Source organism: Podarcis liolepis (genome assembly GCF_965112155.1).
Source record: "Podarcis liolepis genome assembly, chromosome: 4".
In the NCBI taxonomy this organism is placed as follows: domain Eukaryota; kingdom Metazoa; phylum Chordata; class Lepidosauria; order Squamata; family Lacertidae; genus Podarcis; species Podarcis liolepis.
In genome coordinates this window covers 48,762,685-48,780,441 of record NC_139558.1, presented here as the reverse complement: position 1 = coordinate 48,780,441, position 17,757 = coordinate 48,762,685, and the positions used below count along the sequence as shown (strand labels likewise).

The following is a 17,757-nucleotide window of genomic DNA, read 5'->3' as shown; positions in this document are numbered from 1 at the left end:
GGTGTTGGGGATTTCCAGGTTGGTTTTCTTCTTTCTATATGTGGAATGGGGAGGGGTGCCATCTTGGCCTTTCCTCAGGCACTGGTGGAGGAAGGCAGGTGCGGGGGGGGGTCAGCTGTGAGGGCGGGTTACATGGCTATGCCATCCCTAACCCCACCACACACTCGCAGTGTGGGTGGCAGGCAGCTAGGGATGCTCGCCACATGGGCAGCTAGCAGCACCCCCCCACGCTCGCCGTGCGTGTGGCTAGCCCTGCCCCCAAGCCACTCCAGGTGCCAGGGCAGGTAGCTCTGCCCCTGTCCTTAGGCAGCAGAATGCCCTTCTGAGCATGTTAATGAACACATATTTATCTAGAACTATTTTGCCTAGTGTTTAGTCTCAGTGACATCAGTGGAAGGAGGCATACAAGGCACCATCCAACCATTTTAGGGACTCCACTCTAGATTTGTGTAGGGTTTTCTCCTTAGCCTGTTCTTCTCTGAGGATATCCCACAAGGCAGCAGAGGTTTAGGATCAGAGTTTTCCTTCTCCTGGATGAGCTACTTTCCCAGGTTGATGAGCCCCATCTGCTCCTCACTTCCCTCTACAGCATGTGCAAAAACCACCTTCTTGACCTTTGGACCCACTATTGTTCTCCTCCTCTCAATCCACCAGAGCCTGTCTTTCTATGCAGGGAAAGTCCCTAACTTGCCAAGGATTTGACACCCATCGGCTACCTTCACCTGGTTTAGCCAGTCGAAGCCATGTCCCCGGGTGTAGCTGCTGTCACATGCTTACAGCTTCTAGGAGCCACAGGTGAGAGCTGAGTGCTGGGTGGGGACCAACGGTACTACCCCTCCCCTAACACCCTTGGAGGGGTATATCAACTAGATGACCTCAGCTGAAAACAAAAGCAGACTGTAAACCTCCTGTACTTTTTGCATATTAGTTGTGACAAAACTGAGGCCTGAAGAAGAGTGGGGAGGACACCTTTTGTAGAAATCCTTTTTATCATTCAACTTTGGGGAACATGGGAATGCATGGCATGAGAAACTAGTGTGATTCTGGTTTTTTGTTTTTTTAAAAAAAGGTTCAAGGGGCTCTGCACCTCACTTTACATGGCCAAAATACATTTTCCTGCACCATAATGGAAAGGGATCATTTTGAGAAAGTTTTGATCAAAGGGGACAGCATCACAAATATTTGCATAATTGCAGTATTTCAAAGCTTAAGAAGCCAAGGCTGCTTAAGAAGCTGGGCATAAATCTAGGACTTCTGCCCATCTTAATATCTAGGGTAAGGATATATATTTACTGACATGCTCCAAGACCTTCTTGGAGGCCAGAGAGGGGGGATTTGGAGATGTGGTAGTTACAAAAATAACCCAGGCCTCCTGTGACAAAAAGAATTAAAAATAGACTCGCTTAGCTAGCGGTTTCCAACTCTGGAGCACACACAGCCTTATGGTAAAAACTCTGGTCATTAGGCAGTGAATGGCCTTGCCTGTAAGTAGAGAATTTTCAAGAAGGGAAAGGAAGGACTTTGCTGTCCTTAGGAACATTGCCTTTCCTGAAAAAGCAGCTCTTTTCCTTGTTAATGAACTGGATGGAAAGTTAAACTATAAACAGTGCTGCAGGAGAAGAAAAGCCTTTAGGTCAAATATACAAGCTTTTCTGATGTCAGAAGGTATGGTAGGGGGGAAACCTGCAAGTTGCTGACTCTGGGGTCTTCTAATTTCAACAATACTATATTCCAAAGTAACAGATTTGAGGACTAAGGTGGTGATTTAGGGACAGCACAACTGGTTATCCTCCAGTAGCTGTCTCATACCACACTCACATTACACTGAATGATTAAATTCTTGCAAACTATTCAGCTGATAGTTTTATGTTGTAGTTCACCTGGTTTGCAACAGTAATGCTATTTTTTGTAGTTCAAATGGTTTGAGATAAAAGGCCATATTGCATGCTTCTTTTGTTTCCTTTGTTTATAAGCCCCACTATGGTTAAATTCAGTGGCAATTCCTTCGGTTTGGTCACAGTCTTTCCCTATGGAGTAAAGGACATGATGGGACCACTAATGTTTATTTTATTTAAGGATGCAATCCTAAACACACATATTAGGGGTTTCCCTTGGGGCTTACTCCTTCCTAGTAAGTGTGCTTCAGATTAAATAAGATCAAAAAGCAGAATTCCAGCATGCCCTCTACTCTATGGGTAAAATTGTGGTGAAACTGGTGTCATTAACTGACAATGAACTGAACACAGGCAAGATTTAATCCATTATATTTTAGCACGCATGCACACTGTATTTCCCATCAGCCCCTCAACCCAATTATGTAGGATAACAGTCACAAAACCAGCATGCTTAAGTCTAATTAATGCATAAAAGGGTTAAAAGCATAGAGTCCAGGCTCAGCTCACCTTTGGAGAGAGAAGGTATTCAAGTATTTGTTCCCCTCAGTCTACCTAACAAGCTCAATGTGTGAAGAAGTCTGAGCTAGTTGTCCAAGCTCATATTGGATGGCTTTCACAAGTCACTCTTGAGTTTGTATATAAATCATTTCACCACTTGGGAATTAAACTAAGTTTTACTGTCTGTGCAACTGTGCATACTGATGTATGGAAAAACACATGAACCTGACCTTTAGAGAGTTTGTAAGGAAACCATTTTTAACTTACTAAACATATGGTATTTTCCTATGTTGGCAGAAGAGGAGACTATTTCGGAACTCACTTGGAAAGGCATTTTTAAAAGGTCTAACTGCCTAAATTTCCATGCTTTGCTTTGCTACATATTTTGTGATTTTAAATATCTGCTGGGGTGCTCTCACCAAAGAGTGCATTCCCCAAACTTGGATCTTGGCATCCAATGAATGCTTTTATACACACACACTTTCTTCTGAATCAAAAGGTTGCATATGGAAAGGTGCCATGCAGGATTTAGCCAAAAGCTAAGTAAAGACCATTTTGGTATGTCATATGGCTAGCCTAGACAGAGAACATGCCAGAGGTGCTAGTGGACAGGCAAAATTGGTTCCTTTTCTCCCTCTGTATAGTCCATTAGGGTGGCGCCATCGGCAATGGTGGACTCCCTCTGAACTGGAGGGACTAGCTCTGCATGAAACGGGTCTTTTCCGCTACGGCGAAGCGGGGACCCTGCTAAAAATCATAGGCGGATGAAGCCTGTGACCATGGGACTCGGTGGGCACCCTTAGCGCCCCCCCAACCCGCAAAGGAACCCACTAATGGGCTCCAAAGTGAAGAGGGGGAAGTGGCGCGGTGCTGTGAGTCAACTGCTATTTCCATGGAGCGAAGCCGCATAGCCGTTGCCGGAGAGCGCTGCCTTTTTCCTGGGACAATTTGGCTTCTAAAATAAGCACCTGTGAGTACTTAAACTTTGAACAATCGGACTTTAAATAAGGACTTGCGAGCAGAAAGGAATTGGACTTAAAAATTTACTTCAATTTGGTACTGAAACGGGAAGGTCTAAACAGGAAGTCAGCCTTCCGTTTCTTTGTAGACAGAATAAAGCAAAGACAACGTAAACTAGAGCTCAGAAAATCGCTTCTAAAGGATTGGCTTTCATCATTTAAAATTGTTGAACCCCCCTTCGGCAGCAGGAGAAGAAGGGGGATCTTTTTTGGACTGTTTAAACCTGCAGAAGTGAGTTTAAAGTAAAGTAACTTTCCACCGTCCTGATCCTGGAGCGGGGTGTCAGGACTGACGTTTGAAGCTCATTGACCAGAGACAAACGTTTTTGACAGATAGTTAAAGGAAGAGAAACATAGTGATTCCACTGTTTCCTTTCGCACTTTAAAGGAACAAATATTGACAAAATATCTCAAAAAGGATACTTTGTTGCAAGAACAAATAGAAGTTCTCCCCCTAGAGGGAGACTGTGAAACTGTAACTAATTCCAGGAAGCTTGCAGCTGTCTCAGATTACAATCGTGGGAATGGACTTGTGACCTTGTAGGACAATGTATACAGAGGCTCTGTTGTGTGCTCTCTGTAAAACAAGTGCCCTATTGGAACAGTTAAGTGAGAAGATGGATTTGATGACCAATGCGGCCAGAATTTTTGAACAGGCAGTGGGAAACTATGTGGAGCCAACCCAGGAATTAGATCAGGAATTAGAGCAGATGAGAGAAGAGGATGTTGCTGAATCTTGGGCGCCAGAGATGGAGGGAGCTGTGGCCTTGCAGGAACATGACCTTTGGATTTGACGAATGAACTTGGAAAAAGCCAGATTTGGAAAGATAAAGTTTGGATTGGTTTGGAAATGGGGGGTTGGATAGACCCCCCTATGCAGGGATGTTTGGACTTTCCGAGTCTGGCAATGGGCTGTGAGATGTTTGGAGCTGTGGGGGCTCTCAATTTTGGAGGGATTCTGAAACATGTTTTTAAATACCACATGGAGTTGAGTCTGGACTATGGAAAAGGGGCTGATTTGTTGAAAAGGGTCAAAAACATCACCAAGCTGGAGTTCCCATGAGTGAAAGGAGAATATGAAGAAGAGCTGCGGAAGGGACATGGAAGAGATTTAAGGGCCTCGGATATAAGGTTACCAGGTTAATGCGCTAGATCGATGGGATAAAAAGGACTGACAAAACCCGGGACCAGGAGGAAGGGACGCTGGATGAAGATTGGATTGTTTTTATTTCTCTTTTTATTACCAGGATTGTTTTATAAAATTGATGAATGTTAGAAAAATGTTGGAACGAAATTACTTGGCTCTAGTAAAAATGTTTAAAGAATTAGGTAAGAATATTATGGTTGTGAGAAGTCGGTAAAAATAAGATTTAAGTTTTAAGTTTTTAAGGTTTTCTATAAGATAAGATGAAAATAGATTAAGGTAATGTAATGACAGAATACTATGAAATATGGAAAGGATTTGCTGCGATAATTATTAACCAGGATACAAAAAAAGGGAGGAGGAGGAGGTCAAAGAAAGAAGGTAATGAGAGTTGAGGATTTGAGAATGATGGATTTATTTTTGTCTGTTTGCGGTGTATTTTTGTTTTTTGAATTTGTATTGTTTGATGTGGTTTGTTTTTTCTTTTTTCTTTTTCTGCTTTGTTTTTTCTCTGTAATTTAAAAATTTTCAATAAATATCATATAAAAAAATGTATAGTCCATTAGGTACTATTGTACATTGCACATTGCTCTTATTATGTGACATGTGCATACACCATGTTTAGCACACCTATGACTTGCACAGCTTCCGTCCAAGATATTGCAAATAATTTAAAACTTCCTAAACTGGGATATGTGGCATATTCACATATTTGTATGAATCTGTATTATAGATCTTCACTAGGCAGTGTGTGTTCCTTTAAATTAAAGAAACCAACTATGTGGCCAGTCTCTAAACACAGTGTCATTTTAAAAAGAAAAAGAAAAGGGGGAAATAATGCCCTGTCTAGGCACATTATTTTGATGATGGCAGAATAAACTTTTCAAGACTTGAGGATAAACTGTTAGCTTATTGAGTGTTATGTAGAGTTAAAACTCTCTCTCTTAACATGACTCTTGCTTAGAAGACCCCATTGCTTTAGCAGTTGTTGTAGAAGAAAAATTAGAAGGTGATTTCACACAGCCTGCTTTTCCTCTATGGTACAAAGTATTCATAACTATGTGGCAGGATTCCCAATGGAAATGGGTTTTTTGAGCAAGACCCAAAATTACTAACATGGCCCTGAGCACAATTGTAGGCTAAAAATAAAAAATATGCAAAGAAATTAATATACATTGAGTTTGTGAGTTTTATTCCCAGCTTGCTCTTTGAAATGATAGGTCTCCTCACCCAAAGCATGTGACAGAGAAAAAGACAATGGGAGCCTATGAATGAAAATGAATTACTGGGGGCCATTCAAAAGGGGCAAGTAATCAGTCAGGGTTTCGAAACTCAAGCCACTCTCTTTTTAAAGGAAAAGCCATAGCCATTACAGTGGTACCTCAGGTTAAGTACTTGATTCGTTTCGGAGGTCCATTCTTAACCTGAAACTGTTCTTAACCTGAAGCACCACTTTAGCTAATGGGGCCTCCTGCTGCCGCCGCGCCGCCGGAGCACGATTTCTGTTCTCATACTGAAGCAAAATTCTTAACCCGAGGTACTATTTCTGGGTTAGTGGAGTCTGTAACCTGAAGCGTATGTAACCCGAGGTACCACTGTATTGAGTAACTACCACTACCTAGCAGTTTCATACTCCAAGAACACTAAAAAAAAAACCTGCAGTCACCACCTAATAAGCACCAGGTACAACCCTGCTCTCCTGCCAACCTAGCAGTTCGAAAGCACCTCAGAGTGCAAGTAGATAAATAGGTACTGCTCCGGCGGGAAGGTAAACGGTGTTTCCATGCACTGCTCTGCTTCGTCAGAAGCGGCTTAGTCATGCTGGCCACATGACCTGGAAGCCAGTAACGCGAGATGAGCGCCACAACCCCAGAGTCGGCCACGACTGGACCTAATGGTCAGGGGTCCCTTTACCTTTACCGTACAACCCTGCTAGAGGGCTTTTTGAAACTTCCTTTTGGAGGGGGGCAGGACTGGAGGATCTCAGAACTCCAAATATGGAAGCCAAGGCAAAACATACCCTCATATCCTAATCTCTGATAGAGAGTTCATTCTCCAGTTTTCTTTTTCTGTGTTATCCATTTGGGTTTAGTGATAAACACTGGCGGTGAAGGCCTACTGGCTTTCCACGGGGCATGACATTCAAGGCTCCTCGCCTAAGGAGAGGACTGAAAACATGTTTTATTTATCTCAGCCTTCCCGCTCCTGTTTTTAAGATCAATACCTTATCCTTCTGTTTGAGTGCAGGCCCTAATTACAAGTTTTTGACACGACTCTGCAGTCCTTTGAGTGAAAACCACAATAATGCCAAGCCTCCATTTTCTATTCCCATCAACCCAACAGCCAGATTGCGGGGCTCGAAAAGTGTTCATTTAACGCGCCAAGTTCTCGGGTCTGCACGAGGCCAGCCAGGCTCTCTTGGTCAGACGCACGTCCTCCTGCTCATTCCTCACCTTCCTCTCAGCCCACCAAGTGGCGGGGAGATCCTTGGCTCTCCTCTTCTGCTGCCTTTACAGGCTCGTAGGGCAGCCTGATCACGTGCCTCTGCTGTGTTTGTCTGGCCTTGGAGAATCTAGTCTACGCGTGGAGCCGGAGCTCGCTTTCCTATTTACATTCCGCCTGCCCTGGGCCTAAACGAGAGGCCAAGCAGAGCTCGCTCGCTCGCTCCTGTAGCATTTGCGCTGCGGTTCCCCACCGGCTCCCTCCCTCCCCCCTCCGTGCGAGACGTGGGAAGAAGGAGCGAGTGGAGAAGATAAAAGGGAGCTGCGTGCGGAACAAATGTGCTCGAGGGTGGCTTTCGGTGGCGGAGCAGAACCTTGTAAATGAGAGATTTCCGTTCACAAGACTCCGCTTCCACGATTCCTGTCCTGCCCTTGAACTGCCAGGCGAAATCTCTGCGTCGTAACCAGAAAGTAAATCAAATCGAGCCTGCCTGCCTGCCTGGCTCCGGGAAAGAGCGGGCGAGCAACGCTTGGCTCGGTTGCTAAGTGCTGAGAAGTGGAAGGTTTCTGCTTCAGCCCCAGCCAAGCCGGTGGTCTGTTTGCCAGGCACTGTTTACTCGGCGCGCCTGCACAAACGCGCTCGCTGTTTACTAGGCAGAGCTGGCCCGGGGGCTCTTATTTTCACCAGCCTGCCCGGGAGCTGGGGGCTCCCCTGCACTTGGCAACCATGCCGACTCGGCGAGGGCGCAGAGGGGATCGCGCCCTTTTCGCCCCGGATTAATTAATTCAGAATACTTGCTTCTCTCACCACCCCTCCCCTCCCTTCCTCAAATGGCACAGGCCGTTTGGAGTCACACACCGCTGCTAAAACATATGTTGAAGGGAAAAAATGAGCAGGGAAGCCTCCGTTTGACGTCCTAATCGTGGGGATAACTAGTCCACTAGAACTGCCCTTCTTGTTTACCACGAAGTAAGGTGTTGGGGTTCCGTACTTCTTGAGAGCCGCACCCTCTGATCTAGAAGCCTTTGTGCCCAGTCCCGGGTGTGCTTTGCATAGGGAGTAGGGAGAAGATTTGTGGTTAAAGCAGGACGGAATAAAAGCAGCTTTCTCCATTAGCCTGGAGCTAGGCTGTGGTTTTATTTAAAGGAGCCCAAGGTAGCACCAAAGAGCCCACCCCCATCCTTCCTTGGCGAACGCACCATCGTCACCGGTCAAACAGGCTTTGCAGGTTTTTTGACAAAGCACAGCTAAAACCTGAAAAACCTGTCTGCACTGGCACAACGCTCAGACGGGGTGGGAGAGAAACGAGTGCGCACCCGCGAAGAAAGAAGATTCTATCGCCCTGCTTCCAGACCTCAGAAGACTAAAAGGAAGAAAACATCTGTCTCCAGCTCATACGCACCAGATCTGAGCCCAAATATTGAAAACACGTGCTGGCGTTTTTAAGCACTGCTTCAAATTCAGTCCTGAAGGGATCTCGGGTACGTGCTCTCTACCCCCCCCCCGCCCCCATCAGTAAGATTAATTGGCCCTGGGAAGGCGCTTCCAAACTTCTACTTTACAGCTCCACTTGGTATTTATTTGACATTGCTCATCTGTTACTGCCTACCAATGATCCACAAGCCATTTAAGTCCGAGAACTTCGACAGATCGCTGCTGGAGTGCAGGAAGAGCCTATGCCGCATTTATTTGGAAGTGTCATTCATTTCAATAAAAAAAAGTATTTCCCCCTAATCCTTACATTCCACTGAAATGAATAAGAGTTACTTCCACACAAAAGGGTTTGCCACCCGAGGCTTCTGGCGTCTTAGGTTTCAGGACTTTCATCTAGCAGAGTGGTGGATCGGGATTCCCAGTGAATGCGTTTCGGCTGCAAGGGTGCCAGCAAGAGCTTGCAATTTAATTAGCACGTGGTGGAAGTCCTTTAACCCTCCTGGGTTAGAAAGTCAAACCAAACGCCGCTGGAGAAAGAAATCAACACCTTCGGCCAAACCACGGGCCCGCGTAGGTAGGTGCTGTGGCCTTGGGGACCCCTGCACCCGCTTTCTAAATAGTCAGAATTGGCTCTCCCGCTCCTCCTCCTCCTCCTCCCCATCGGCCCCACTGTAATCCGATTAGCCCCAGTGCATTTAAAGAGGAAAGTGCCTGGTGCCTGCTTGCCTTTAGAAAAGCAGACAAAGGTCTAGAAGGCAAGGCCTCGGGACCGACCGCAGGAGGCTGATGTCTGTTAATATTCAATCCGGAGCGAGATAACAGGTACAAGAAAGACGCTTCTCCGCATTCCCACTATCAAATCACCATGCAAACCTGAATTCGCTCCTCAAATTTGACCACGATCAAGCAAACATAAAGAGAAAACAAAGAACAAATAAGAATATGAAGGACAAACGTTATTCCTCTCGAGACAAGACGGAATTCCCGCGTCATCCCAAGAGTTTAATGCACAGAACCCCCTTTGCAAACTGCTAGGAATCAGATAACTACTTCAAAACAACAATAGGAAATACGATATTTCCTGGTCCGCCTTCTTGCAAACAACGTACTTGAGGACCGCAGCCCCTGAGGCTTCTCGAGATAATTTCTGTTTGGAAATCAGGCTAAAATTACATTTGCATTCTGAGCGGGTGGCGGGATTCGACTAACACGGTTCTCATTACGTGTGTCTGGAGGTGAAAGAGCAACTGCGTTTGCGACCCGGGTGCCTTGGCAGCAAAAATCAATCGTCTCGAAATGAAGAAGCATAGAGCTCCTGAAAGCCCCCTGCCCCATTTCTTCAGCACAAATGGAAGACTTGCTCCACTCACTGCTAAATGTTAACATGCTGGCGGACGTCACTCATGCGCCTCTCGAGCGCATCTGATCAGAGGTCAGAATTTTCCTGACCTTGTCAGTCGCAAACAACCAAATCTGGCCCCTTCCACTTTTGTACGCACAATCACAACGATGGATACTCCATTTAACTGGCAGTCAGACCAAGCAGCAAAAACAATTAAGAAATCAGTTTGCCTTTAGAGAGATGGGCACTTGCCTAGAACAAAACTGCACCACCGGCTTGGATCCAAAACACACTACCTAGAAGTACGTAAATCTCACTGAAATCCGTGTATACAAACCGCGCGCCCCACCCCCCAGTTACTATAGACATTCTTGCTACGATTTATCGATTTCTAATTAACTGGGATGTGGTTCTGGGTGGCAGTCTTTTCCTAATTTTGCATTTTCTATCCCAAAAGGAAAATATTTGCTCTTCTTTAAAACAGACTGCTACGAAGCGCTGGCAGACAAGGCAAAGCTCTGGCAACGTTTAATTTACACACACACACACCCTCTGTAAACCAGCAGATTTACAATCTCATGTATTATGTTTATTCGACAATTTGGAGGGGGTGGGGTGGGGAGCGAGTCGGATCTCATCGCTGACTTGTCCGCATATTTTGGGCTGGTAAAGAGAGATCACGCGAGGCCTTTTCGCCTCTCTAAGCAGCATCCCAGTACCACGACGTGCAGTTATCAGGCCCTTAAAATAGGCGACCGCCACGCTGAATTTCATTTGCAGTCTTCACAAAAACAAAACAAAAAATTTTGTTAGCACTTTAGGGCAAATTTGACTGCGTTGCGTGTACACGGGGGCGGGGGATTTCTGGGGTTTGAGCAGCAGAGCGAGGGGGGAGGTAGTTTGGAACCGATTCAAAGGGCTGCTGGTTCGTTCTCCCTTTTGTGACCGAATTTCCAGGCAGTTAAACTTCTCCGACGGCTGTGACATCTATAGTGCGCCGTTGGCGCATCAACTCTTTTCTTTTCCCTTCCAGCAGCCCAACCCCCTTCCATCCATCAGCAAAGGTGATGGGTGGGGAGGAAGTGAACAACAACATCAAACAACCGAAAGGGGGAAGAGGGGGAGAGAGGAGCACGATGAAGAGAGGGGTGGGGGGCGGGAGGCACAGACGCATAAAAGCTGGCAGGCAGGGAGAACCAGAGCCACTTGGGCCCACGGCAGCCTCTTGTCCACAACTCCGCTAAGCAGGGAAGAACCCCTGGATTGAAGCCCACACCAAGATCCGCGGGGGGGGGGGGGGTAGGCTTCGATGCGAAGCTAAAATGCTGCCGTGGCCGGAAGAGTGTGTGGTGGCTTTTGCCTCCCCCGTCCCCAGTTAATGAGAAGCGGTAGGGGTGGACCTGATGGAGAGGGCACTTTATCGACGGCCTGTTCCCAGATCCAATCTGACGCATTATTCCCTGCGCTCGCAGCAGCTTGAAGCCCAAATCCGCAATGCTTTGATTCCTGCTCGGGTCTCTCTCTCTCTCTCTCTGTTTGTGTGTGTCTCTGAAACTCAGCCAAAACTCTCTGGCGAGGTTTCCTTCCTGCTCCCGGGGAGTCTCGAGCAGCCCCCACCCCACCCGCTCCGAGCTCTTTGGCCTCCCCGCCCTGGTGGCGGGGGGGGGGGCGGAGGGGGAGAGGAAACGGAGGAGGGTGGAGAGCGGAGACGGAGGGAACTTTTCCTTTCTCGCTTCTCGGGCTTTGTCCACCGGCTCCCCCTGCTCCCCTCCCCCACGCGGCAAGCTGCTTGACATTAAAAGCGGGCTGGGGGAGGGGGAAGAGAAGGAAAGTTAACAAGCCAAATGGAGCGGGGAACAAGGACACTGAGCAAGGGAGAAAAGGCAGAAGAGAGACCCACTAGTGTCCGGGTGCAAAAAATAAAATAAAATAAATGAGGGAAAGCCTTTTAAAACGGCCCGGCGAGGCGGCTGGGAAGGAAGTGGCAGCCGAAAGGGAAGGAGGCTGCTGGAGGGGGAGGGAAGACGAGGCAGCGCCATCTTTTCGTGTCACGCAGCAGGACCAGAGACTGACTGCCTCACTCGGCGGCGCCGGCGGCTGTGTCTGCCTCGCTCGCTCTGCAAAGCGCGCCCTTAGGCAAGCCGAGAGGTGGAAGCTCAGGGCCGCGCAAGGCATAGAGCAGGCGGCAGCCGCCACCGCCGCTCCGCCAGCCTCCCGCGCCGGCCTCCCGCGCCCAGCCGTGGCTGGTGCGGAGCTGCGCAGCGAGCCCGCTTCTTCAGAGCAGCTCTCTTCGCCCTCGTCGGCTGGGCGAGAAGGGCGGGAGGCCCGCGCCGGGCCTAGAGGCAGCGCTGTCTCCAGACGCCGTGGCTGGGTTTCCCCTCTCCCACCCCCGCGCTGCCGAGACTGCCGGCTGGCCCCCTTTCGGTTCTCACCGTGGGCGGCGGAGGCCCCTGGCCTCAGGAGAGGAGCGAGGCGACGCGCCAGGGAGGGCAGCCAAGCGGCAACTTCCCGCTTTGGAGAGGCCTGTCTTCGCGCCCCCCCCCCCCCGCTTAGCCTGGCCGTCAGCAAGGGGTCTCCTCGCTCCCCGCGGCGAAGGCCTCGGAAGCCCTGCCAGGCCCGCGCCCGCCCGGGTGGCGTTTCCCAAGTGCTCCTCCCTAGCCCTCCCCTGCCTGCCTGCCAGCCAGCCAGCCCTGGGGCGGCTGAGGTGGCTGCCGCCGGGCTTTGTTCCTCGCGCCTCTTCCCGCCCTCGGGGCAGGCTTCGCTGTACCGCGAGCTCTGGGGCCTGCGCCAAGGAGGACTCGGCGAGAGCCGCCGCGTTCCCCGCAGGAAAACACCAGTTCGCTTGTCCCGCCGCCCCGGGACGTGGCCAAACCGCTTCGCGGAGGGTATCGCCACCGCAGCTGGCCTCCCAGCGCTTTCGCTTCGCTCTCTTCCCCGCCCCCAGCCAGCCAGCCGCTTCAGCTCAGCGCCGTTTAAACCGGCGGAAAAGGGTCTCTTTCATTGTGCTCGGCAGAATCACCTGCCTGCTTTGCGAGCAGAGCTTGCCGAATGGCGTTTCGCACAACAGCGGCCGTGTAGCCGCGGCTCGGGCTCTGCCCTCGCTTTGGCACCGACAAGCTCCCCAGGGCCTCCAGCGCGCTGCAGAGCGCGAGGGATAGGCAGGGAGCCCGTTGGCATCCAGAGCAAGCGTAGCTCTCCCGGCGGCGCCCGGGAAAACCTCGCAGCCTCGCTCGCTCAATCTGGCCGCGCTGGCGAACGAGCACAAGCAAATACGTCGCTGCTGCCTCTCAGACCTGCTGATGCGGGGGGAGGGGAGGGAGGGAGGAAGGGAGCGGGAGCAGCGCCTGGCGAAGGGGGATTTGATGGGTGGTTGGCTGCGCTTCGGGAGGGGAGGGAGGTTGGCTGCGCCTGGTAATGAGGGATTTGAGGGAGAGGGAAGGGCGTGTTAGCTTCGCCTGAGAAGGGGAGGGCCCCCTGCTATTAGGGGTGGGAAAGCGGGGGCGGCTGCGCCCGAGGTTTGGTGTTTTTTGTGGTTTTTTTAATTGGAGGGGGTAAGGCGTGCCTTCTGTTTCTAATAAAGGAAGCGACTTTTCTCGAAGGAAGAACGAAGGTGCTCCGGAGGGGGGGGGGGCTGGTTAGGATGATGGAGGTGTTGGATGCCGTGCTAGGGAACGGTGTGTGTTTGTATGGTCTTAGAAATGAATAGATTGGTTATACCTATGGGGAGAGAATGGGGGAAGGGAAGAGGATTTGAGTGTGGGGGTTTTGTTTTGGTTTTTGGTTTTTTTGCGGGGGGGGGAGCGACGGATTTCAAACCTTTGCCCCAGGGAAGCGGGGGATTTGCTACTGGTAGTTTGGCTGTCCCTGGTGAGAAAGGGATTAATAGTTTGCAGATTCGGGCTGGCTGCCTCCCCGGAGGGGAGATTTCAAGGGAGACGTTGGCTGCTCCCCCTCCCTCGCGATCGAGGGTGTGCTGTGGGTTTCTAACTCCCTGCACCAGGGAGGAGAGGCTGGCAGGGGCTCCGTGTGCCTTGCTGGCCGGCCCCGGTGTGGAAGCAGGGGCAGCCACCGGCGTCGGGAGGGCTTGGCGGTGGCTTTGCCAGAGGGGAATCGATGGGGCGAGGAGGGCGGGTAGAGAGGTGTCGGGCTGCGCCTCGCCCGTTGGGATTTGAGAGGGGCGGTAGGAGACGCGCCTCCTGTTTCTAATAAAGGAATCGGCTTTTATTGAAGGATAAACGCAGGCAACTAAAGTCGTGTGGGCTGCAGCCGCCGAACTTCGTTAGTTGCTAATCTGGCTGCCAAGATGAAAACCTTTCGCGAGCGTTTGAAAGACTGCAGGAGCTTTGACACACGCGGCGGCGGCGGCGGCAGAAACGCACACTGCCCCCCCAGCTCCCCAGCCCCTACCGTGCCCTTCCTAGCAGGGGGGGGGGTGCTGGTGGTGATGATGGGGAAACAGGAGGCGTAGCCCCTCCTAACGGTTCCGGCTTTGGGGGATTGCCAAGTTTTCTTTGACTTAGGGGAACTCTGGGGATGACTAATCGCACGCCAAGCTGGGGTTTACAAGGGTTTTCTTTTCTCGTCACCCGCAGTTGCTGACCCCGCTCGCTCCAAGAAAGGAGCTGCGACAGGCGGCTTCTGAGAAGGCCGAACAGCCAGGAGCCCGAGTCTGGGCCGCGGGGAATTTCCCTCGCCAGCCCCGGAGAGAAAGGTGCAGCTCAAGGCCAGAGCCTGGAGATCGGGGGAGGGGAGTGAGCGGCTCTCTTCCGGCGCGGAGCTGCTCAGGCGAAAGCTGCCAGCCTGTTCGGACGCCCTTTGCCCGGGCGCAAAGTCTTGCTCGTTGCTCTGCAGTACCCTCTCTCCTGCACACTTTCACTTCGGAAGTTTTTAAGGGCTGCAGCCTAGAGAGGGAGGCTCTGGAATTGCTGCCTCCTCGCAAACTCCTGCTCATTTTAATAGGGTTTACTTTCACCGCCTGCCAGCGGCTTGGCTGTGCCGCAGCAAAAGCCCTCAGGCAGCAGGGCTAACACATGCGGTGCCATCCTACGCCTGTTTACAGGGAAGTCGATTCCCGCTGTACTCCGGGGGGGGGGCGGGGCGGGGGAAGGCTTATTCAGGAGCGCGCTTAGGGTTGCAATCCTCGATGCGGGAACACGGTCAAAGAAGATAGCTGAATCGATGTGCGTCCATACTACGTTGCAATCCCTAATCACACTTACTTGGAAGGAAGCCTCGCTGGTCTACCTGCCGATCAGAGGTCTCTGAAACACCAGTGTTATACAATAAGGCTTAGATTTCATGTACACTGATGCGGACTTCATCCTCATTTAGTTTCTCAACACAGAGTAGGCATGGCTGGATGTCTCATGAAAATGTAATTGACATTTCCTTCCGAGTTATCATGTTCAGGGCCAGCACTACCATTAGGAAGAAAGGGGCAGCGGCCTCAGGCAGCAGATGCTAGAGGGTGGGCAGGGAGTGGGAGGTAGGTGTTGGGAAATAGATGCAAGTGTTGATGTCGGGGACAGATATGTGTGTGTGCTACGGAAGGCTTTCCTTCAGGTGTGGTGGATGCTATCTGTTCCCAGTGTTGAAGCAAGATCTGATTGCCAGCTTGGCTTTCTTCTTTCTATATGTGGTATGGGGAGAGATGCATTTTTATGACCATGTTTATGAACACATATTTATCTAGAATTATTTTGCCTCCTGTTTAGTCTCATTGACATCAGTGGAACCTGTTTTGAATTACAGTTATGATTTTAGGTTCTGAATGTCAGAGTTTGACACTTCAGGGCCCCTTCACTCCACATTGGAGCTAACGACAAATATTCAATTGACTTTAATGTCTTCAGAGACTACCTGGCCTGCTTTATTAATTGTTATAACTGTAATCCTCCAGATTCCGATCTGGAGTTAGCACTTTGTACCTGATTCCTGCTACCTCAACATTAAGGAATACTGTGGAAATCAGCTTAATTATATGGAATTTATAAAATCTGCTATTATTCTTGCACATGGGGCAGTGCTTTCAAAATAATATTTTTATCACAGCCCTGTCCTTGAGAGGAAGTTTAGCTGCAGTAAAAATGTGTTGCTAAAAACAACTGGAGTGGTGGTTGTATGAGGTCTGAAGGCTCATTCCATTCACTTAAGGTGTACCTCACTGCCTCCCTTGAAAAGCACTGTTTTTGAGAGGGTATCAGGAAACCATTTGGAACATAGGAAGTTGCCTTATGCTGAGTCAGAACTTTGGTCTATCTAGCTCAGTACTGCCTACACTGACTGGCAATTTCATAGCAGGGTCTCCTCCAGTCTTACCTGGAGATCAAGTGATGGATGGAACCAGGGATCTTCTGCATGGAAAAAAAGATGCTCTACAACTAAGCTATGGCTCTTCCTGTATGCTTGATCTGTGTCATTGGTTTCACATTGGAAAGTATTGGAATTATGACTCCACAGTCAACAGTGACACCCTCACGTATGACAGTGAGGTCAATGTGAATATTGGTTTCCACCCACCTCATTTCACTAGCAAGTTTGCTTAGGCTACATTTTTAAATGTATGGAACACTGTGGCCTTTACATCCACTTTTTAAAGCAAGTGACACATACCTGTGCTTTTATCCTGGTTGCCCATTTGAGTACAATCACTGGAGTTTGAAACAAATGGGCTTTACTTCAAAGTATTGCATCTAGGTTCAGCTTGGTAAGAGGTCTACGGACAACCTCCAAGCTTGGCTTTTCATGGTCCTGCTTCCTTAGTCCTTTATCCTTCTGAGGAGGGTTTTAGGTAACCACAATTGCAGAGGAATTCTGATTTGCGCTTCTGGCTCTTTGTTGGTACTGGGAAGGAAGCTGCCTTTGCCTTACCTCACAACTCTAGTTCAGATGAAGAGAGCAGAGGGAAAGCTGGATCAGCCAGCCCAATATGTTTTGCTACAGAAAATGCGCCCCCAACCTCCTCCTCTGCCACCCCTGCTGCCTCTACCTGAGGTGACTGGAGGCAGCCTGCAGAAGCCCAGTGTGCTGAAGAAGGTGGGGGAGGAAGAAAAAAAAGAGGCCAGAGAAGGGGTGGGGAGAAGGTAGGTGACAATGCACAGGAAGCAGGAAGCAGTACGTTCCTTGGGGGGCTGAATCTGCCACTCCTACCAGCTTTTCCCAGCCTGCTGTCTGCAGTGACTGCCTTGCCAAGCCTCCGGAGTTGGGCTGGCCCTGAGGGAAGAAGCTACTGGGCCTCAGCCTACCTAAGGTCCCAGGTGCCTGAGGAAAGGTGTTTCCTTTATAATGGCTTCTGAGACCTCAGTTCTGCTGTAAGCAGTCCCCACATGCTGACACTCCCACAGGACCCTTGCGGACAAAGAATTACCTACACAGTTCCTACAAAGTGATCAAGCCACCAGCCCCTTCCCCTACTTTCTGCACAGATGTTCTGGAAATTGGCTATTGTGTCTCTGTGTTTCAGAGATCCAGAGGCTAGATTAACAAATCCTTGTAATTTCATTACTCCCTAATGTGGCCAGTTATGGTCTGGAATAGAGGAAATGGGTACGTTTTGGCTTGGCCAGGATTAATCAGGCAGAAGGAGTTTGAAATTTTAGATCGTGTTTCTTGTGGTTTTAAGGAGTGTGCTTGTAAGCAGATGTTTTTCCATAGCTAGCCAGTGTGCTTGATTCATAGCCAAACTCACAACCTAGTTAAGAAGGGTGCAGCTGAGGTTGTGTCCATGTGGCTCTGTCGAATTTCCATGGGATTCTTTGTTAACCTGTCTGTGTATTGGGCTGTTTTTATACTGGGGAAGGAAGCAAAAAAATTTCTCCCTGTAACAAAATATATTTTGGTTTCAGTCCTATGTTGATTTTTCTTTAAGTCCTTCCCTTTGCAGGGAGTTGGACTCGATGACTCTCAGGGTCCCTTCTATCATTGTAGGCCAGATTGTAGCCACTGACTACCTAAACTGTTTCATCTGCATCCCTAGACCTGTAA

The 17,757-nt window shown here is 49.5% G+C and overlaps 2 long non-coding RNA genes across 4 annotated transcripts in view; both read right to left on the bottom strand.

Annotated features, from left to right (window-relative positions):
* The window catches only part of LOC310704660, a 56,368-nt gene extending 43,950 nt beyond the window's left edge, over positions 1–12,418 (bottom strand). Inside the window, exon 1 of one of the 3 annotated variants that reach the window (XR_014524943.1) lies at positions 12,207–12,418. This is a non-coding gene — a long non-coding RNA (uncharacterized lncRNA). The remainder of the gene's footprint in view (positions 1–12,206) is intronic. The other 2 variants (XR_014524944.1, XR_014524945.1) reach the window with 2 other exon arrangements.
* LOC310704664 lies at positions 5,722–10,551 on the bottom strand. The gene is made up of 2 exons (XR_014524950.1): positions 6,482–10,551; positions 5,722–6,247 (listed from the first exon to the last, which is right to left on the bottom strand). It is a non-coding gene; the product is annotated as an uncharacterized lncRNA (long non-coding RNA).
* Positions 12,419–17,757: the final 5,339 nt, after the last annotated feature.